Genomic DNA, 6,890 nt, shown 5'->3' on the forward strand with positions numbered 1-6,890 from the left:
TACAGTGGAGGTAGATATCGTCTGAGTCGTCTCATATGTTGCTACAACAATCAATACTAAAATTAATACTGATAAAATTGAAATGAATATAAATAAATCAATTGAAACCCCTAAATTGAAAATTAAGGGGTTTCAATTGAAACCCCTAACTCAATTTAGGGGTTTCAATTCAAGAATAGGTTTCGGATTGGAATCTTAAATTGATTTAGGGTTTCAATCTACAAAAAAAAAAAAAAACAAACAAACAGACAAAGTACAAACAAACACGAATAAAAAATATGCACAAATTTATCCACAGCACACAAATTCACAATTTTCTCATCCTCCATCTCCGATTCAACCTAACCTTCCTTCAATCTCCAATCCAAAACTTAAAAAAAAAGAATGGGTTTCGGATTTCTTACCTTTGAGTGGCGGTGAATTTGAAGTGAGAGACGGAGACGGAGAAGTGGCGGCGGTGGTGCTGCTCGTGCAGTCGTGGACTTGTGCGAGACAGAGATTCGAATGAGAGAGAGATTGGTACTGCGAGACTGAGAAGTGAGAGAGCGCGAGAGACTCAGAGAGAGTGAGAGAGGAAAGTTCGAGAAGGTTTGGAATGGGAAGGGAAACAGACGCGGGGAGGGGGGGAACCTTAACTAAAAGTGAAATGGCGCTGTTTCACTTTTAGTTAAGGCTTACCAAGTCCCTAAGTGAAATGGCATTGTTTTGTCCATGACAAAACGGCACTGTTTCACTTTACTTATGGGTTTTTTTTATATATATATATATTATATAATTTTAATTTATATATATATATATATATATATAAAGCGGGACGGGGGAAAAGCGGAGCGGGGCTTCGCCCCCTCCGTCCCCTGCCTCCGCAGCTTCCTTGGGGTGCGGGCTGGGGCCCCCGTACCCCGCTTGAGCGGGCCGAAACCCCCACCCCGCATGGGCGGGGGCGGGGCAAACGGGGCGGGTCAGCGGGGTGCGGGGCCCCGCTGCCCACCCCTACTAGCAGTAGGGTAACGTCTAAGGGATGTTTGCCTAATTTTTTTTTTTACCTAGTGATTAAGGAAGTATTTTTTAATGATGTTGTGAATTTTTTATTTTTTTTAAAACTGTTTATGATGATTAAAAAAGTACATGAAAGAAAAGAAAAGAAAAATAAAAAAGTGAAATACACATTCAGGACATATTTTCGGGCTACTTTTTCGTTAGCTGTAGCAGTTCTCTTTAGTTAATTAAAAATATTATCATATTTAAATTAAGTTTTAACATGAACAGTAATCACTGTTCAATACTGTTGCTTTTAATGTGAACAGTAATCACTGTTTATTACTGTTCATGTTATAGCTATTTTAAAACTCTAATTATTTATATGATTTTATTCTCTTAAAAATATTTAATAAAACTCTATTTTTTATTTAATGATAAAAGATTAGTATTTTATAAATTAAAGTTGAATTTATATTTTAATTATCTATTTTAAGTTTGTTTATTTTTTATGTTTTAACCTGTATTGTTGGATCAAATCTGGAGATTAAAGATGAAGGGTTGAGATTTAAAGTTCCAAATCTTAATTTTTTCAATCACTGTTCATTACTTTTGGTTTTTAACGTAAACAGTGATTCTTGAATAGTAATCATTGTTCATTACTTGCTTTTAACGTGAACAGTAATCACTATTCATTATTGTTCATCATTTATCTAATGATGAAAGATTAATACTTTATAAATTAAATTTAATAATTTATTTATGATATGATATTTATATGTTAATTATCTATTTTAAATTAATTTAAATCACTATTTAAATTTTGATTATTAGATTAAATTTAAAGACTTATGATGAATGATTGGATTTAAATCTCAAAAACTTTAATATTTTATAAATTAAATTTGATAATTTATTTATGATATGATATTTATATATTAATTATCTATTTTAAATTAATTTAATTAGTATTTAAATTTTTACCATTTGATCAAATTTGAAGATTTATGATGAAGGGTTGGATTTAAATCCCAAAAATTTCCTTTTCCCTTTCAGTTTCTCTTTCTCCCTCTCTCTCCTTCCGCTCAGCCACGTCCTCCCTCTCTCTCACGCGATCTCCTCCGTCAAGCAGCCGTGCGCCACCGTGCGGTGTCACCGACAACGTCACTGGCTTCCCCTTACGCAGGCAAGCAAACCCCACCGTCGAAGTCCCTTGGCAGCTCCTCCCTTCTCCGTGCGTCTTCCCTCTCTCTCTCACCCGATCTCCTCCCTCAAGCAGCCCAACGCCGTCGTGTGCCACCCTGCGGCGTAACCGACCACCTCACCGGCTTCCTCTCATGCCGGAGAGCAAACCCCACCGTCGAAGCCCCTTGGCAGGTCCTCCCTCAGCCGCACGTGACCAACCCGAAATGGGTCTCGACGCACGGGTTTCTCCTCGTAGCGCCGCCGTTGGCCACCCTTACGCCATCGCACCACCACCAACAGCCTCATCCTTCGTCGACGACCCCTCCTCTTCCTCCTTTCCTCCAGCCGAAGCCCCAGCTCTTGCCTTCTCTCTTCACGGATCTGTTAATTTGTGATTTGTGATTTGTTTGGAGATTTTGTGATTTGTGTGGAAATTTGTTTGGTAATTTTGTGATTTGTGTGGTGAATTTGTAGTGAATTTGCAGAGAGGGACGTAAGGGAAAGTAGTGATTTTGCTGTGAGGTAGAGAGGGACGCGAGCGGAGGAAGGAAACGTAAAATAAGTTACTGTTTATTACTGTTCATCGGGCGATAGACACTTTAAAGTATAAGGAGATATAAAACATATTTAAGATTTAACACGGGGGATGGATGGATGGTTGGATGAATCGACTTGCACAAGGAACCGAAAAGGAATGAAAATACTCCAATTTCATGCTTTCCCCCCACGGAAACTTATATGCACTTGTGGAAAATAATGTCATGTTCTTTCCAGTAACACTACTTTCTATTTTGCTTTGTCTTTTCTTTTATACTTGCTGGTGATGTGATAAATTAAAAGTAATATTATATGATTTAAAATATTAGAAATTCCATGTTGGTTTTAGTGCCAATTTATGACATTTTCTTGCATTAAAAGTTTCCTCCATAGATAACTGTGTGTGATATAATATATGTTACAAAGTTGATGATGTTCCAGCTAATAGCATGTTTAATAGTTCCGCGACTTAATATTTTTTGCAAGCAAAAATATTTAATAATCAACAAGTTGAATATGATCAATTTGTCCAAGCCTTCTTATCAGGAAAAAATAAAAAAATGTATAAGCCATCACAGATTCTCGTGCCATTAATAAGGTTCTTTTGTGGTCGCGGAATTAACGGCGTACACATGGTTCAATGCGTGTAATTCTCACACATGCAAAAAATCTACCAGCAAATTTCTTTGTATTTTTATACCTCTAACACATTGTTAAAGGAATCTCGTAACGATGGTAAAAATATTGACCTTTTAAATTTGTAAGCAGTGAAAACTAGGAAAGAAAAAAGGTCAAGAAGCTTGGGGCTTTTGAGTTTTGTGGGCATGGCTCCCCCCTCCCCCACCTGGACTGTTGATAGTGAGGGTCATAAAAGACGGACCGAGTTTTCAAAAAGAAATTCTTTTTGAAAAAAAGCAGCCCTCTTTCGTTTTGTTAAGATATAAAATAAAATCTATCGCTTTCCATCAGTTTAACTTTTTGAAATAAATGATGATTTCACATAGTATCAGAGCAAAGGTCTTGAGTTTGAATCCTGACTCTACACTTTATCTCATTTAATTAAATATTCCACTTGTTGGACCTACTCATTGAAGGGAAGTCTAGTGTACAAGTGAGGAGTAGTGTTAAGATATAAAATAAAATTTACCTCTTTCTATCAGTTTAAACTTTTAAAATAAATGATGATTTCACACATTTTACATAGGACCAATCATTTTGACTCTATTATAGAGCTGATTTAAGGTTTATGAAAAGACCTATAGCAGTTGATTGGGCCATTCCGAAGAGAGTATATAACAGTGGTGCTGATGCTGTTCTTGCTTCAGAAGATGGTAATTAAAATTCTGCTCTCTTTACAGTTAATAGCTTTGTGTTACTTTAAGTTCTTGGTCTGTTTTAAGTAGAGTTAAATCCTTCTCCTTTTATGCATAATTATAAGAATATTACTCATCAATATATATATATATATATAAGAATATTTTTTTTTATAAGTATTAGTCAAACATATGGAATAGTAATAAGAATATTAAAAGATAGTTAATATTTTTTTCCCTGATTGGAGAATTGAGGGGGTTGTTATGTTGGGTGGGTCAATGTGCTGTAGCTAGGTATTTGGTGGGATTCCAATGTGAGACGCGCGCGCGCACTTGTTGATTTTCTGGGCCATTTAAATTTGATATTAATATGAGGTTGGTAATCCTAGCTAGTTACAGTTTGAAGCAATTATTTAGGCATGTTTTAAAGTTTTAATGTTATGATGTTTCTGTGTATGGGCAATGATTTTTTTTTTTGTGTGTGTGGGGGGTTGGGTGGGGATCACCCTTGTACAAAATGGAAACTTTTTTTTGGCTTTGTAATGCCAGATAGTATGGGAAATAAGCTGCATTCTATATACTTTTAGAAAACCATATATGCTGTCTACATCCTTTTTGGTGTGAATCATTTATCTTGAGTTTCTTAATTAATTGAATTAGAAGATCATAACTGTACATCTTAATGAAGCATAGCCATAGATTTCACAGGAAAACAAGATGGAAGAGACGATGAAGGTGACAATAGCAGTGTGGATTTGGAGGGTGAGGTCGAGGATACTAACCAAAAATCCAAGCACCCTCATAGCAATGATAGTGTGTCAGATGACTTCAATACAACAGAGAAAGAATACATTCCTACTGAAGTTGATTTTAATGAGGAAACAGACATTGCAAGAAAGGTTCTGAAAAATTTGATTACATCCTCTACCAAATTAACTCTTCCCTCTCAGGTTGATGTTTCGATGCTGCCCAAGAGAAATGAGGAGCTGAATTTAGTTGACACCATTGGTGCACCAAATAATTTATCTGCTAAGTCTGCAGAAGTATCAGGTGTTACTAAGCCAGGAAGCTCTAGCAAGACCGAAACAGACAGAAGGAGGAGAAGATTTACAGAGAACAATATTTATCAATAACCTTCCTTTTGATCTCAATAATGAAGAGGTTAAACATCGGTTTTCTGGATTTGGGGAAGTGCAATCCTTTGTACCAGCGCTCCATCAAGTCACCAAGTATGCATTTTTTTTTAAAACTCAGCATGCTTATGAAGTTCATTTGCTACTGGAGTCTATTTTGATCTCCACGTGCTTGTGGTAGGCGTCCAAGAGGAATATGTTTTCTCAAGTTTAAAACGACAAGCAGCTAGTGCTGCAGTTACTGCTGCAAATGTTGGATCTGGTATGGCGATTTGTCTAAAGGGTAGGCAATTGACTGTTTTGAAGGCATTGGATAAAAAATCAGCTCATGATAAGGAATTGGAGAAGGCCAAAAATGAGGTTCATGACCCACGCAATCTCTACCTGACAAAGGTTGGTTTAGCTAATTCCGTCTTCCTCGGTTCATTGTAATTCCTAGTTTATTTTGTGTTTGCACATCTGCAGTGTTATATTTTTAGGATTTGTCTCAAATTTGATTGACTTTCTTCTTCTTCGTTTTTGAATATTTTAATAGGAAGGTTTTATTCTTGAAGGAACTCCAGCTGCGGAAGGGGTTTCAGATAGTGATATGTCTAAACGCCAAATGTAAGATTTCATAAACAATGCAGCTTATTCTTCTAAATGATGAACTGGATCTTTCATGTGGTGAATGCAAGATGAGAAGCAGTTCTTACCTGTGGCTGTGCATGGTGCACAAATATTTCGCAATTATATATGAAGTTTGGATGATGGTCTTGTTCGTCATTGTGGCATACATGTGTGTTCTAGAGTATCGAATAAAAAAGAAATTATCTGAGTTTTGCATTTTGCACTTTCTCTAATTTTTATGCTTATTTATTCAATTTTAAGTTAAAAAAGAAGTAAGTGACTCTTTGGAGAAGACCCTTGAGAATTCCTCAGAAAGTGACATTAGTGGTCATGTAATTTTTATGGCTGGCAACAAGATGTTGATAAAGCTTTTGAAAAATCAAATGCTGAGATATGTGTTGCATTTGTAAAACTCTGCATTCCTTCTCAACAGGTTTTTTTAATCTTTTCTTTTGGGTCTACTGCAGGTTGGAGAGCAAAAAGATGACTAAGCTTGAATCCCCAAATTTTCATGTTTCGAGGACTAGACTTGTTATATACAATTTACCAAAGTCAATGACTGAAAATGGTCTTAAGAAGCTTTGCATTGATGCAGTTACCTCACGAGCTACGAAGCAAAAACCAGTGATTAAACAGGTTAGCTACTCCTGTGACAACTTTGGAGTTCTTAGCGTATATATATAACTTTTTGCATATATGTTCACGAAAATTTTCTCGTCTTTGATATTGCACATGCAGATAAAGTTCTTGGAGGACATAAAGAAAGGAAAGGTCGATACCAAACATCACTCACATGGAGTTGCTTTTGTTGAGTTTGCTGAGCATCAACATGCACTTGTGGCCCTGAGGGTTCTTAACAACAACCCTGGTAACATATTTTGTTAATAAGTTACTACCCCTTGTTCTCTCTTATGATATTATGATCGGTGGCAAGTCCATTAGACCAGAAATATTTCTTCCTTTTATATTATAACTGACTGTCATTTTGTGGGTGTTGTACCTCTGTAAAATTGAACTAACGTTGTATGCTTTTGAGGTTGTTTACTAGAACGATTTGATCCCATTATATTCTAATTTGATACAATTTTTTGGTTACTTATAGATACTTTTTGTCCTGAACATCACCCAATTGTGGAGT

The 6,890-nt window shown here is 36.2% G+C and overlaps 1 pseudogene; it reads left to right on the forward strand.

Annotated features, from left to right (window-relative positions):
* Positions 1 to 3,943: 3,943 nt before the first annotated feature.
* On the forward strand, positions 3,944 to 6,842 carry LOC121258618 (annotated as a pseudogene).
* The last annotated feature ends 48 nt before the right edge of the window (positions 6,843 to 6,890 follow it).

This window comes from Juglans microcarpa x Juglans regia, chromosome 3S (assembly GCF_004785595.1).
Source record: "Juglans microcarpa x Juglans regia isolate MS1-56 chromosome 3S, Jm3101_v1.0, whole genome shotgun sequence".
Lineage (NCBI taxonomy): Eukaryota > Viridiplantae > Streptophyta > Magnoliopsida > Fagales > Juglandaceae > Juglans > Juglans microcarpa x Juglans regia.